Here is a 15,622-nt window from a genome sequence, read left to right as displayed (position 1 = left end):
AGGGGACTGTAAGATGCCATACATATGAGGGGACTGTAAGATGCCACACAGATGAGGGGACTGCAAAATGCCACACAAATGAGGGGACTGCAAGATGCCACACAGATGAGGGGACTGCAAAATGCCACACAAATGAGGGGACTGCAAGATGCCACACAGATGAGGGGACTGCAAGATGCCACACAAATGAGGGGACTGCAAGATGCCACACAAATGAGGGGACTGCAAGATGCCACACAGATGAGGGGACTGCAAAATGCCACACAAATGAGGGGACTGCAACTAGGACATATCAATAGAGACCCGAGGCCCGGTTCCTGCACCACTGCCTGTCTCAGGAGCCCAACTTTGTCTCAGCTGAGCTTTGAGCTCCTGGCGCCACCATTTAAATCTGCTTTACTCTGGCGACGAAAAAAAGACATGTACATGACTTGGTGTTTGTTCTCACGTCTCCTGGGTGGTTTAAGGTCAGAGCGGACGTCGCCAGTGGCTCGGGACTGTTTTTATTAAGTGACGAATTATCATCACTCATAATTTTAATTGTTATGATAACTTTGGTTGTGTTTTATTTTCGCGACTCTTGGGGGGTTTTCACTACATTTTGTCCGCATAATTCTCTACACTTTCCTCTTAATTCCGTATGTTTATCTCCCCGGGGAGATTACGGGGAGACGGGAGCCGGTCGCCCGAGCGGACAGCACACTGGACTTGTGATCCTGTGGTCCCGGGTTCGATCCCGGGCGCTGGCGAGAAACAATGGGCACAGTTTCTTTCACCCTATGCCCCTGTTACCTAGCAGTAAATAGGTACCTGGGTGTTAGTTGTCACGGGCTGCTTCCTGGGGGTGAAGGCCTGGTCGAGGACCGGGCCGCGGGGACACTAAAGCCCCGAAATCATCTCAAGATAACCTCAAGATAACCCCGCCTGCCCAGCTTTCCCGGTTGATTCATCTTCCCGGTTACTCACCTTCTCCTTCCATCTGTATCCATCAATTCCGCTCAACATCTTATCCTTCCCCGACCAGCTTAGCATATCCCTTAACACCCTTCCGCCCTTTATCCCAATTCCTTCCCTGCGACACGTCCATCATACTGGCTTTTCCGACCCCCATCAATTCTAAAAAAAAAAAAAGCCTTGCCTTTCCTCCTCTTACTACTGCTACTCCTCCTACTCCTGCCCCTCCTCCTTCTTCCCCCCCCTCCTCCTCCTCGGCCAAGGGCCTCTTCTCATCCCCTCTCAGTAAAGTCGAAGGAGTTTCCTAACCTCCACGGGAGAATAGACACTCGAGCACCGCTCCGTGAACTGTGTCTTGGCGCGCCTCAACAACTTCCCTCGAAAAGACGCAAAGTTAAACAAAACACAAAAAAGAGCTAATGCGAACAGTGGAAGACGTGTTGATGGCGGGGAAGGTGGCGGGGAAGAAGAGGGAGAAAGGGGAAGGGGAGAAGGGGGAAAGGATGGGGTGGTAGGGAAGGAGTGGGCGGGCAACAAGGGAGAGGGGGCGCTAGCAGGGAGGGGTGCAAGAAGGCAAGGAGGGCGGGGGGGGATAGGAAGGAGGGGGATGGGGGGTGAGAAACTAGGATAGTTGAGGGGGCTGGAGTGGGATCTATCCAGGACATGGGGGGGGGGGGGAACTGCCTCAGCTCTTCAATACTGAGAGAGGAGACCGCACGAGGGATGGTTACATGCCACGACCAGCATAGGAAGATAGATAGATAGATAGATAGATAGATAGATAGATAGATAGATAGATAGATAGATAGATAGATAGATAGATAGATAGATAGATAACGTGGATGAACTCGGAGGGATAGAAATTGAGGAAGAACTAAAAAAAAGCTAGAAATAAATAAATAAAGAACAGGAAGAAAGAACTAGCAGGAGAAAAAAAGGTAGAAATAAATAAATAAAGAGGGAGAAAGAAGTAAAGAAGAGATAAGCGAGACGAGGGAGTAAAGTCATGGGGGACAGGAATTCACGAAAATTATGAACAGATCAAATAGGTTGAAAGAGAGAGAGACTAAAACAATGCAAAATAAAACAAACCAGAAAAGCAAGAGAAAACAAAAATGAAACAAAAATACACGAAACAACGGGAAATTAAAACAGGAGAAAACAGAGAACAACGGAGGAACAGAAACAGCTGAAACATTTCTCCACGCCAACATAACCTGAACGAAAAACGCGACTCGAAGAACCCCATAAGATGCAGAACACAAGAGAAGAGGAGAGAGAGAGAAAAAAAAACGGCGAGTTAATGAGAGAACGTAAATTAAGACTTTATTCAGCTAACGAATAGAGAATAAGTATAGCAGAAAGAAGAGTAACAAAGCCCCAGATACTAAGGTCATTTCATTATCATTTTCAAGGACCTTATTAATACTTAAGAATCCATTGGAAGCCCAAAGTTGATTAAAAAGTTTGATTAAAGGCACTCCCTCTACTCTGTTAGGGTAGGACTGCATTTACCCTAACTCGAAGTCAGTCTGTCTGTCTCTCTCTCTCTCTCCTTCACTTTATTATCAGTTTGTGTCTATTGCTTTACGTTTTTATCTTTTCCTTCATCGGTAGCAGGAGACAAATTACCCTCTGGGGAGGCTCTCACCAAGACAATAAAGAGCTTCATAGTCTTCCACAACACGTCCTCAACATGTTTATCGGTGTTCTCAGGCTCGTTCCCCCCAAGTACCGACGCCTGCGTTTATTACTTGATTTTTACGTCCGTTTTATAGCCGAGATGACACACTAGCGATCGTATTTCACCAGTTTCATTGGAGTTTCTCCTTGGTTATGCTAGGCCTAGGGGGAGGGGGGGGAGGGGGTGATGGGGAGGGGGTGTGGGTATGGGGGGGGGCGGGGGTGGGGGGGAGGGGGTGTGGGTATGGGGGGGGGCGAGGAGAGCAGGGGGTGGGGGGTAAAGGGAGACTTGAGTGCTCTCCAATGTTGTAAGGCTGTAGAGTCCTAAAGGAGAGAGTAAGGGGGCCTGTAAAGCTAGATCTGCTTGCATGGTCGAGCTAGGCTCCTGGCCCCGCCTTCTCAACGCTTTTAGATTAAAGCAATGACTCATTTCTCACCTTTTGATCATATTTACATTTGATTTTTGAATTGAGTTAGATTCAACGACTTCTACATGTATGATACTGCATGCACTGACAGCTCTAACACTGAAAAAGGTTCTTTGTGACATTTCTGTGACTCGTCTGTACTTAGCTTTCATCTTTGAGCCTTCGCATAGCTCTTTCTAGCTGTGAAAAATGCTACTTTGTCGTCTTAATCTATCTAAGAGTCACATATGTACTTGCTCCCTTAGGCCGGCGTACCGGCTCCTGACCAGGTAACGCAATATCTTTAATTTCTCATGTTCCTCCACGTATTTCCATTTGAAGCTGCTGAGAGAGTACCTAGACAATCTCTTCTTGGAACCCAATATGCTCTTACTCTTACTGACATGAATCCCCGGCTCAGGTACGTCTTCAACTTCTTCCATTTCTCATTTTGAATATTGTCCCTTTATTCACTCTCTTTACTCTTCCTCGATATCTTATAAGTTCGTGTTACATCTTTCGTGTACCGTCATTCCTACCTTGACCTACCTTGAGGTGCTTCCGGGGCTTAGCGTCCTCGCGGCCCGGTCGTCGACCAGGCCTCCTGGTTGCTGGACTGATCAACCAGGCTGTTGGACGCGGCTGCTCGCAGCCTGACGTATGAGTCACAGCCTGGTTGATCAGGTATCGCAATATATCGCAATTCCTTATTAAATATGCGGGAAGTTGAGTTTTCTTTGGCGTTCACTTTAGTCGAGTCTCCTTATTTTCTGGAACTGTGTCATGCCGCATATATTTTTCTCTAATTTAGTTTAAATATTGTTTAGGTTGGGATTCCATACCGGGTCTGCATACTGCCTTCTCTTCGAGTGTACTCACCTAGTTGTGCTTGCGGGGATTGAGCTCTACCTTTTTCGGGCCGCCACTCAACTGTCACTCGATCAACTTTTTTTCACAAACACACACACACACACACACACACACACACACACACACACACACACACACACACACACACACACACACACACACACACACACTTAGTACCCAAATGAGTCACAAAGACATTAGAAAGAATTCTTTCAGTGTCAGAGTTGTTAGTAAATGGAATGCACTAGGAAGTGATGTGGTGGAGGCTGACTCCATACACAGTTTCAAATGTAGATATGATAAAGCCCAATAGGCTCAGGAATCTGTACACCAGTTGATTGACGGTTGAGAGGCGGGACCAAAGAGCCAAAGCTCAACCCCCGCAAGCACAAATAGGTGAGTTTGTTAGTCACCTTTAGTTTGTCCAGGTCTTCTTGAAGCCTCAAGCAGTCCTCTTCTGTCTTAATCCTTCTCATAATTTTGGCATCGTCAGCAAACATTCAGAGGAATAAGTCTATACCCTCCGGGAGATCGTTCACGTATATCAGAAACAGGATAGGACCGAGTACAGAGCCCTGTGGGACTCCACTGGTGACTTCACGCCAATCTGAGGTCTCACCCCTCACTGTAACTCTTTGCTTCGTATTGCTTAGGTATTCCCTTATCCACTGGAGCACTTTACCAGTATCTCCTGCCTTTCTCTCCAGCTTATGTACCAGCCTCTTATGCGGTACTGTGTCAAAGGCTTTCCGACAGTTCAAAAAAATGCAGTCTGCCCAGCTTTCTCGTTCTTGCTTAATCTTTGTCACCTGATCGTAGAATTCTATTAAGCCAGCCAGGCAAGATTTACCCTCCCTGAACCCATGTTGGCGATTCGTCACGAAGTCCCTTCTCTCCAGATGTGTTACTAGATTTTTTCTCACGATCTTCTCCATCACTTTGCATGGCATACAGGTTCAGGACACTGACCTGTAGTTCAGTGCCTCTTGTGTGTGTGTGTGTGTGTGTGTGTGTGTGTGTAAATGTGTGATGTATCTGTGATGTATGTGTAAGCACACTTTCATATTGTGTGCGTGTGTCTGAATTGCAGGAGCTGGTGACTACACTGGTGGAGGAGGAGTGTGTTGACACGTGGGCCGCGGGGTCAGGCGTCACAGCGGCGATGCCTTACCTTGAGGTTACCTTACCTTGAGGTTACCTTACCTTGAGTTTATCTTACCTTGAGGTTACTTTACCTTGAGGTTACCTTACCTTGAGGTTACCTTACCTTGAGGTTACCTTACCTTGAGGTTACCTTACCTTGAGGTTACCTTACCTTGCAGCCACACTCTCCGAACCCCCCCCCCCCTACCCTCGCACCTGTCCTCAGTGACGTTACTGTTTGTTGTTATAGATTCAGCTACTCTGAACAAAACGTTCCCAGCAGCACGGTCTATGGTGAGCCCGTCGTAGTCACCTGGCACAGGAGATGTGGTCAGTGACGTCTCCACCGTACACCCGCCCGCTTGCAGTACGCGCGGTTAAGTGAGTCCCGCCCGGTATTCCGTACAACTGTCGCTTGAAAGGCGGGACCAAAGCTGTAAAACTGCCCCCCCCCCCGCCCTTGTAAGTACATGTAGGTGTGACGGGATGTTACTTAACAATCGTGTTACTTACGTGGCTTTCACACACACACGCCGTTTATTCCCTCTGCGTCGACGGTGGCTGTGAGATATCATTCAAGGGCGATTTGTTTTAGTTTGTACATCAGTTTGGTCCAAGCAAACAACACTGCGCATTTAAGTTATGTTAGAAATATGCTCCGGTGAGGCCAGGTGTTCCCTGCAAGCAGCCGCCAATGCATGGCATTTCCGTTCTGCACGCATGTGCACACAATCCTTACTCCACGACCCGCTGTGTACACCACCGACTAGCCAGGTGCACCACCGACCAGTCAGGTACACCAACGACCAGCCAGGTACACCAACGACCAGCCAGGTACACCAACGACCAGCCAGGTACACCAACGACCAGTCAGGTACACCAACGACCAGCCAGGCACACCAACGACCAGCCAGGTACACCAACGACCAGCCAGGTACACCAACGACCAGCCAGGTACACCAACGACCAGCCAGGTACACCAACGACCAGCCAGGTACACCACCGACCAGTCAGGTAGACTAGCGGGGTCAAGGCATGACCAGCTAGGAAAGACGAGATACCAACTCACAGATAATGCTCAAGTCATCGGCTCACTGAAAAGCCAATGGCAGAAACTAATCGAGAACATCTATTTCTGATTTAACACTTTCTACACCCTCCGTCTACACCCCTTCTGTCTACACCCCCTCTGTCTACACCCCTCTGTCTACACCCCTCTGTCTACACCCCTCTGTCTACACCCCTCCGTCTACACCCCTCTGTCTACACCCCTCTGTCTACACCCCTCTGTCTACACCCCTCCGTCTACACCCCTCCGTCTACACCCCTCTGTCTACACCCCTCTGTCTACACCCCTCCGTCTACACCCCTCCGTCTACACCCCTCTGTCTACACCCCTCTGTCTACACCCCTCCGTCTACACCCCTCCGTCTACACCCCTCTGTCTACACCCCTCCGTCTACACCCCTCCGTCTACACCCCTCCGTCTACGGTACACACAAATGGTTATTTGATTTCGGCCTTATTCGTGTATTTTGTATTCCTGGCAGCGTTTGTTTAATCGCTAATTGCCTCTCACACCTGCTTCTAGCCTCCCTTGCATTCCTCCTGCTCCTCCTCCATTATGACTTCACCAATCACGATGGACCAGAAACATTGCAGGGTGCTCCTTACTGGGGGTGGAGAGTCCATAGGGTGGCGGGCAGCTAGTTGGTGGACAGCTGGTGGGTGTGCCAGTTCCAGCTGTGGACCACAGCTGGGGCTCTCATAAGGCTGGCCATCAACATTGTTGCCAAAAGAGCCCACGATTTCGCTCTCTTGAGCACTACCTCTTCCCCTCCCCTGTAGCTTGCTTCCTCGCTCGCTCATTAACTTGCTCATTTGCTCGCTCGCGAACTGCCCCATTTGCTCGCTAATTCACTCGCTCGCTTGGTCGCGCACTACAACCTTGGCCAATGACAGGTTTATAACACTTTTCTGTCAATACTGTTTTAGTGTGCACGGCGTGAGGGGCCGCGTGTGTGTGTGGTGGGGGGGGGGGGGGGCGCGGCGCCAGCACCTCTACCTCCACAACTTTGTCACGCACCTTATGAGTTTAAGCTCCACAACCATATTAGTCAAAGCCACACACACATACACATACACACAGGTGCGTGTACATACACGTACACACATGCGCATATACACGTACGTACACACACACACACAGTATAGAAGCACAAACACGTCATAATATTAAAGAACAATGACATGCTTGGAAACTTTAATACCTGTCAACTGAAGGGTGGAAGAGGAGGCTCGAGAGCTGAAGCTCAACCTCACAAACACACACATAAGTTAGTCCACCGGCGTGAGCACACAAGTCACAACACAGACCCTACCTACTCCTAAGAAAATACAGCAAAACCAGAGGATAAAGAAACCCCGGAGACATTCAACAGGTCTTGTTCTGGAACTGAGACCTGAACTGTGGAGAAAGGCTCGGAAATAATTAGACCACACAGCACTGGAACACTCTGGTCACCTTCTGCGGTTCAGTGCTCAATCCCCCGCTACATTATATGCAGTGAAACAGCTCTCAATGGGGGGGGGGTCTTAAATTAAATTTTTAAATTTTGCCCCGAGGGGCGAGTTTATTGGGCAGCGCCACTCATCTTGTGAGTGGACACACCGCCATAGCAGCATGTACAACACTCCCCAATAGGAAGAAAACCCGCTGGGTTGTTCATCCTGTCACTTGTACCCAGACACAGCTGGGACTTGCTTAACTGCCTCAAGTGAACGGGGGTTGTCTTGTCTTTGCAGGTCAAACAGAAATCTGAATATGTTGGTTAACACTGTAATATGTTATTACAAAAGAAGTTCAATCATCTGTGGTTGGGTGCTCAGTACCTCGCTACACTGTATGTTGTTTAATATATCTCTAACACTGTCCATGGAGGACAGACGACTAATATATATATATATATATATATATATATATATATATATATATATATATATATATATATATATATATATATATATATATATATATATATATATTGATTAGCATTGTAACTCATCACTTCCGTGTCGTAGAAAATAAACTAAAAACAAAAAACAAATACTATAGAGAAGAATAAATAAATAATAATATAGAGAAGAGAATAAAGAGAAGAGAAGAGAAGAGAAGAGAATAAATAAATAGAGAAGAGAAGAGAATAAATAAATAAGAGAAGAGAAGAGAATAAGAAGAGAATAAATAATAGAGAAGAGAATAGAGAAGAGAATAAATAATAGAGAAGAGAATAGAGAAGAGAATAAATAAATAATATAGAGAAGAACACAAATCAGAAAGTTAATTGATAAAGATAACAAGAAAGCGACAAGGAATGATAGAACTGGAAACGGTAACGGAAAAAAACGCAAATTCCAACAACTGAGAAATTGCTTAAGAAAACTTAATAACAAGCAGTTCCAAAAGCAATCACACGATACGTGAAGGTTGTCAGTCACTGCTTGAACTTGCCAAAGATCAGAATACCAGTCACCGCTACAGATAACCGGAGCAATGATGTTATCATGGCCAGTGGGAAACACAGTCATACACATGCACACATTCATACACATACACACAGTCATACAACAATAATATGCTAGACACCATGGGTAGAGGAGAGGGAGAGATAGTTTAGTTTAATACATTGATCAAGAGCCGCAAACACATGTTGTGAGCGAGTAGTAGATTGGTTTCACGTATCAAACAAGGGGGTTAAGGGTACTGGACCCCAACTGTGGTCAGCCAGTTGGAAATAAGTGTCACGTGCCTATTATGGACCCGACACCCACACTGTGGGCGGTGGGGGGAGAGGTTACCATCAAGAAGGTAAACCTAGGTTAAAATCTTGACTAAATCTCTTACTAAATTTGGCTAAAATCTCTAGTATTGTAAATGATTTTGTATGGAATAGACATTTCTGATAGAGATTTCTTTTTAGGAAAAGTAGGAAAATACAGAATTGCTATGACATTGGCAAAGAATTTCTATATCTCACACGCAGTCTTAAATTACTAAGACTCGGCTCCATGGTTGCTGTGCTCCTCATAGATTTACTGGCATTTTAGAATACATCTTTGTCCAAACTATTAGACTCTAATAGTTATGTGCATCCTTAGACAGGTGATTTACTACACATAGGATTAATGAGGTGTAGAAGGTGATTTAATTCTTCGATGATTACTAAAGCCCTCGCTGACAGAGGTATTAGACGCCTGAAAATTAAACTATTGCACTGTCCTCCAAACTGCCACGAGTGTATCAACGTAGCCGACCAATGAATATATTACAATTGAGTTGGTTCTCAATTCCAGCGTCAACAAATCGGCATGACAATGGAGTATGCCATTAGTACTGTGCTTTCCAATGTATTCATGGAATCACTTGAAGCAGGGCCATTCACCGGCAATGTAAAATGGCTTCTCCAGTAGATGATGTCTTAATTATCAACACTTCCACCTGGATAATATAATTGACCAGATTCAATTAGGTGGAACCCATTATATAGTTCACATAATAAATAGAAAATGACTTCACTCCTTTCTAGACAGACTTAATAGTGAAATATGATTAATCTCAAACGACCGCGTTCCCTTTTCCAACGGTAAATTGGACGAAACGAAGCATAGTTATCAGTTGGAGTTTAACTATAGTCGATTTCGAGAGGTTTTTCTATATCCCTGATACTTGTGTGATCGACGAATCTATTCGTGTATGCCGTCCAGAGGCTCACATGTCCATCAACAGCACCAACTACTACCAAGAACTTGGACAGGTGTTTCTCCCGCACAGACAGCTAACATCTTCACTGTAACATCTGCACTCAAGACAATACAGATACCTGGCTTTAGTACACCTGGAGCGGGTTCTGGGGGAGGGGGGGGGGGAAGGTTCTTCTACTCCCCAAGCCCAGCCCGGGACCAGGCTTGACTTTTGATCCAACAAGCTGTTGCTTGGGGTGGCCCGCAGGCCCGCATATCCACTACAACCTGGCTGGTCCGGCATTTCTTGTAGAAAACTGTCCATTTTTTCTTGAAACACTTAAATTTTTGTTCCGGCAATATTTCTTATATTTGCTGGGAGGATACTGAACAACCGTGAAACTCTGATCTTCACGCAGTGTTCTCTGATTGTGCCTATGGCACCCCTGCTCTTCACTGCCTCCATTCTGCATTTCCTTCCATATTGTGCACTCCAGTATGTTGTTATTTTACTATGCGAATTTAGGACCTGGCCCTTCAGTATTCTCCATGTATATACTATGTGATACCTCTCTCGTCTCCTTTCCAGAGAATACATTTTGAGAGCTTGGAGGCGATCCCAATAATTTAAATGCGTTATCGTGCCGTATGTTCTCTGTGTTCACGCTATCTCGGCAATCTCTCCTGCTCTGGAGGGGAAAGTGAGTACTGAGCAGTACTCAAGACAGAACAGTACCACCAGTGATTAGAACAGTATGATCAGTGCGAGAGGATCCCCGGAGTTGAAGGTTCTCGTTATCCATCCTATCATTTTTCCAGCTGACGCTATATTTGCTTGGTTATGCTCCCTAAACATTAGGTGGTGAGACATCATTATTCCCAGATCAGGTTGCTTAGTACTGACTAACCCGGCCAAGGGTTTACATAACGCCTTGAGTGGGTGGTGGTTATTTTGTGTTGGTTCCCAGGACCAGCGTCCTCGCGGCCCTGTGGTAATACGGGCTCGCCATAGCCCGTGCTACTTGGAACTTTTTGTTCCAAGTAGCGAATCTTAAACAACAACAACAACCTGTGGTAATTGGCACAAAGTTTTCGTTTTCGTCGCAGTATCAACTTTATAACATATTTCTGATACAATTTATATACATTTTCGCCTAATCTGGTTCATTTGTTGTGGTTTTATTGCTCATATTCACTCCCCCACAGGACAGTGAAGATGCTGCTCATGTTCACTCCCCCACAGGACAGTGAAGATGCTGCTCATATTCACTCCCCCACAGGACAGTGAAGATGCTGGTAATATTCACTCCCCCACAGGACAGTGAAGATGCTGCTCATATTCACTCCCCCACAGGACAGTGAAGATGCTGCTCATATTCACTCCCCCACAGGACAGTGAGGATGCTGCTCATATTCACTGCCACACAGGACAGTGAGGATGCTGCTCATGTTCACTACCCCACAACACAGTGAGGATCGTGGATATTACAATGAGTATAAACTACAGACCTGAACAACCAACTCCTAATAACACCTGCACCACATCATCGGAAAACGTCAACAACATAGGAGATTGTACACATACCGCTGCCACCACACACACATCAACACTATCGAGAACAATCAAGGAAAATTCAGTACAGCAACACTAGTCGCTAAACTAAATCAAATATGTAAATTGTGGCATACATAACTCTTGACCTTCCCGACCTCTGCCCACCTTCACAACGCCATCTGTTGCTGGTGTAGGTGGCAGGTCGGGTGTGCCTTTCTGTCTTGAGAGTGACCTCACGGGTAGAGCAACGTTGTCAATACTCTTATTTCAGCCTGGCGAAGAGGAGTCCGCCGAGGAGAGAGAGACGAGTTACAGCCCCGCTCCTGTGCCTGGTAAGTCCACTACGGGCTCACCATAGCCCGTGCTACTTTGGAACTTTTGTTCTAAGTAGCTGAATCTAAAACAACAAGGAGGAGTCCGCCAGGTTCTGCTCAACCTGCCCCTACTGCTTTACCTGCCACCACTGCTCAGCGTCCAACAGCCTGGTTGACCAGTTCAGCAACTAGGAGGCCTGGTCGACGACCGGGCCGCGGGGTCGCTGAGCCCCGAAATTAGCTCAAGGTAACCTCAAGGTACCCGCCACCGTTATACTGCACTACAAGTGTATGCGTAGTCCGAAATTCCTGTGGAGAGAAGGAGTAGAAAGCCCAAGGCTGATTCATTGCACGGCCTGTTTACCTGTAGTGGGCTTCGAATGGTTCTTCTACTCCCCATGATTGGCGGTAACTTGATAGCTTAGACTGTTACTTGCAGCACCCCGCACGCCCACACGTCCATCACAATCCCCCTGATCATACACATCCCCAGGAGACCAGCATCTTGGGAGAATGTCTGACGCGACAAGCAATTCTTACCATTACTCTGCACGCACTCTGGGTATTGAGTGTTTTCGCTCACTTCAAATGCACAAGAAAATCAGGCAACTGGCACAATCTGGGGTTCACCAAGATGCTGGTTCAATCCCCGCTCTGATCCAGCGGGGGATTTTCTCCCCAGGTGAGTCTCAAGATAGTTGATATCCTCAAGATAGTTGATTGTGCATCTCATCTCAAGATAACCTCGAGTCTCGTGAATATTATAAAGAACTTTAGTGTGAGTGAAGTGAGGAGCTGGAGAGGACCTGGCGGTGAACTGCTCGAGTGAGTCTCAATACCCTGATTCAAAAATAGATATCTCCATCCCGAAGGATTAGCGGGAACAAGTACAACAGCACTCTGGCGGATGGAATATAGGACCCCAGGAGCTGAAGCTCAAGCGCAAATAGATAAGCGCGCACACACACACACACACACACACACACACACACAGGGGGCCTCGTAGCCTGGTGGATAGCGCGCAGGACTCGTAATTCTGTGGCGCGGGTTCGATTCCCGCACGAGGCAGAAACAAATGGGCAAAGTTTCTTTCACCCTAAGTGCCCCTGTTACCTAGCAGTAAGTAGGTACCTGGGAGTTAGTCAGCTGTCACGGGCTGCTTCCTGGGGTGGGTGTGTGTGTGTGTGTGTATGTGGTGTGGAAAAAAAAAAAAAAAAAAAAAAAAAAGTAGTTAGTAAACAGTTGATTGACAGTTGAGAGGCGGGCCGAAAGAGCAAAGCTCAACCCCCGCAAAAACACAACTAGTAAACACACACACACACACGCACACCACACCACACCACAGCAATTCTGCACTATACATTCAGCACCCTAACATTTACACCAGCCATGAGCTTACTGTTAAAATATAACAATACACACACTGTGCCTCACTCTCACACACACACACACACACACACACACACACACACACACACACACACACACACACACACACACACAAACCCGCCCGAAATATCACTGACCTCTCAGAGTGAAGCCCTCCCCAGTTCCCCTCTCCCACACCATCCCTCCCACGCACCACTTACACATGTCCAACGTAATCCCTCTCCCTTCCCCCTCTCCCTTCCCCCTCTCCCTTCCCCTCTCCCTTCCCCTCTCCCTTCCCCTCTGCATGTTACATCCTCCACGGCCGCGTCACAGCTCTACGTCTTGCTAGGGAATGGACAAATTAATTAATTGTTTAAACGTGGGTCGGAAATGGGGATGGGAAGAAGGGTAAGGGTAGACATCCGTCTGCCCCTTTACCTTGTGGTTACCTTGCGTTGGTTCCCAGGATCAACGTCCCTACGGCCCGGTCGCTGACCAGGTCTATAGCTCCTGGTTGGTGGTCCGGTCAACCAGGCTGCTGGGTGCAGCTGATCGCAGCCTCACGTGTAATTCACAGCCTGGTTGATCAGGTATCCTTTGGAGGTGTTTATCAAGTTCTCTCTTGAACACTGTGAGGGGTCGGCCAGTTAGGCCCCTTATGTGTAGCGGAAGCATGTTGAACAGTCTCGGGCCTCTGATGTTGATAGAGTTCTCTCTCAGAGTACCTGTTGCACCTCTGGTTTTCAACGGGGTTCTTTTGCACATCCTGCCATGCCTCCTGGTCTCATGTGATGGTATTTCCTTGTGTAGGTTTGCAATATTCCTTCTAATCCCTCCCCTCTAATATTTTCCAGGTATTACTTCTCAAGGCTGTTTTCCCTGACATTTATAAGATTACAAATATTTACTCCACTTTAGGAACTTAAGATTAACGAACGCTGCTGAGGACTAATTAACCCATACGAGCTTCTATTTATATTTACCCAAACTATCGATATATCTAACTAAAGAATCTTGCAGGATGGTTAGTGACACAGGGTCACGTGATCACTTGTCAGCACTGGCAAAGTTTGGGTGTATGTTGACTAGACCACACACTAGAGAGTGAAGGGACGACGACGTTTCGGTCCGTCCTGGACCATTCTTAAAATGGTCCAGTAGTCCATTTAATCGACTTGGGAATGGTCCAGGACGGACCGAAACGTCGTCGTCCCTTCACTTTCTAGTGTGTGGTCTGGTCAACATACTTCAGCCACGTTATTGTGCCTCCTCGCCTGCATTCGGGTGTATTATGAAGTCGTCTTCAAGAACGCGAGACTAGATGAAGTCATTATAAAGCTCCAGGTACATCACATATCCTCATTTCCTTCACTACAATTACCAGTGATTACCAATTACCAATTGGTAATCAATTACTGGTAATTGGTAATTGTAAATGTAAGTAATTGGTACCAATTACCAATTAAATCCCCATTTCGAACCATCTATCCATTTAGATAATCATCCATTTAGAACCAAATCTAGAGAACTCAACAAAATAATTATAATGACGATAAAATGTCAAGGCATTACAATGGGATCGAAATCGCATCCGTGGACTCCCCAGGGCCACGCACTCCTACCGTGTTCGATCCCATCTTACAGCCTCAATATTATATCATAGAAACATTACGTCTTTGTGCAATATAACAACTTGGAGGGAGGAACGGGCCGCCCCTGACACCCTCACTCTCTAGGTGGCGAGTGGCCTCCACGGCGGCAACTTCACCTTTGTGTATCTCTTATCTTGAGATGATTTCGGGGCTTAGCGTCCCCGCGGCCCGGTCCTCGTCCAGGCCGCACCAGTGCACAGTGTCCCAATGTAAACCAATGTCCAGATACCCTCATGCAGTGAAGATCACCAACACCCCTACACACCTGCACACACCCCTACACACCTGCACACAGCAGCTCCAGCATGGAGTCCATATCTAGTCAAGCATAAGACTAAACTGGAAAAGGTTCAAAGGTTTGCCACCAGACTAGTACCCGAGCTGAGGGGTATGAGCTACGAGGAGAGACTACGGGAATTAAATCTCACGTTGCTGGAAGACAGAAGAGTTAGAGGGGACATAATCACCACATACAAGATTCTCAATGGAATTGATAGGGTAGATAAAGACAGACTATTTAACACAAAGGGCACACGCACTAGGGGACACAGGTGGAAACTGAGTGCCCAAATGAGCCATAGAGACATTATAATTTTTTTTTTTTAGTGTCATAGTAGTTGACAAATGAAATGCTTTAGGAAGTGATGTGGTGGAGGCAGACACCATACACAGTTTCAAAGGGAGATATGATAGAGCCCAGTAGGCTCAGGAACCTGTACACCAGTTGATTGACAGTTGAGAGGCGGGACCAAAGAGCAAGAGGTCAACCCCCGCAAGCACAACTAGGTGAGTACACCTCACGGCTGAGTGGATAGCGTTCGGGAGTCGTAGTCCGAATGGTCCGGGTTCGAGCCCCGGCTGTGGCGGAAACAAATGGGCAAAGTTTCTTTCATCCTGATGCACCTGTTCACCTAGCGATAAATAGGTGCCTGG

This window comes from Procambarus clarkii, chromosome 29, assembly GCF_040958095.1.
Source record: "Procambarus clarkii isolate CNS0578487 chromosome 29, FALCON_Pclarkii_2.0, whole genome shotgun sequence".
NCBI classification, from domain to species: domain Eukaryota; kingdom Metazoa; phylum Arthropoda; class Malacostraca; order Decapoda; family Cambaridae; genus Procambarus; species Procambarus clarkii.
Note: the sequence above shows the minus strand (reverse complement) of the source record.